Source organism: Sesamum indicum, unplaced genomic scaffold (assembly GCF_000512975.1).
Source record: "Sesamum indicum cultivar Zhongzhi No. 13 unplaced genomic scaffold, S_indicum_v1.0 scaffold02058, whole genome shotgun sequence".
Classification (NCBI taxonomy): domain Eukaryota; kingdom Viridiplantae; phylum Streptophyta; class Magnoliopsida; order Lamiales; family Pedaliaceae; genus Sesamum; species Sesamum indicum.
In genome coordinates, this window is record NW_011629269.1 from 1 (window position 1) to 872 (window position 872).

General features: G+C 36.5%; 1 long non-coding RNA gene across 1 annotated transcript; it reads left to right on the plus strand.

Annotated features, from left to right (window-relative positions):
- The first annotated feature begins 49 nt into the window (after nt 1–49).
- On the plus strand, nt 50–427 carry LOC110011502. The gene is made up of 2 exons (XR_002286523.1): nt 50–142; nt 387–427. It is a non-coding gene; the product is annotated as an uncharacterized LOC110011502 (long non-coding RNA).
- Nucleotides 428–872: the final 445 nt, after the last annotated feature.

The following is an 872-nucleotide window of genomic DNA, read 5'->3' on the forward strand; positions in this document are numbered from 1 at the left end:
GAGTTGAATTAGGGTTGAAAAATTATGAATAATTGGGAATTTTTGGTGCAGATGAAAATGGAGTAGAAAGTCGAGTCTGCAAAAGCGAAACTTATGTTGGGTTTGAAGGACAGGGAGGCTTTCACTTACAAGCATAGATCTGGTTAGTTTTTCCTTCTCTTTCTATTTGCTTCCACCTGAAAAACGTTGGGACTATGTTTACCCATTGATTTTAGTGAGGAAAAGGTAAATTCGAAGACAGTGTATAAAACATAAAGTACAAGTTACAATGTTTGAAGTGTAGAAATATGTTCGGTTCAGTACTTCAGTCGCCAAAATCCAAGATCCAAACGTAGCGTTAGTTTCTTTATCTTTCTGTTCGTGATTGGTGATTTTCTGTCCGACAGGAAAGGCAAGAATACTGTCACACGTGGAAGGGGTGAAACATCGAAAAAAGAATCAGATCCTTTGCACACCTCTGATAAGGTGACTGTCTTATTGGTGTTTAATATCCTTTTTATGCTGTACTGGTAATCTTCTCTTTCAGGGGTTGCTATGATAATTTAAACTTGCTTTTCTGGTTCGCAGCATGTGGTTCTTGGATAAATTTTCTGAATTGGCATAGCATACAACTGATAGTATATGATAACAGAGGAAACCTGATTGGTGATATTGTAAACATGCTTTTATCTATAGCCCTCTGATGTATCGTGATGGTTTTATGAGGTAATTCCATGGGCTGATCGTAGACATAGGATTTTCCTATTACTAGATATTTCGCAGTGGAGAAATATGTTGGGCTGATCGTAGACATAGGTTAATCTTATTTTTTTCCTGCTTGAATTATTTGCTTCAGTTGGGTAAAAATATTTCTCTGCTTGAAAAGTATGTTA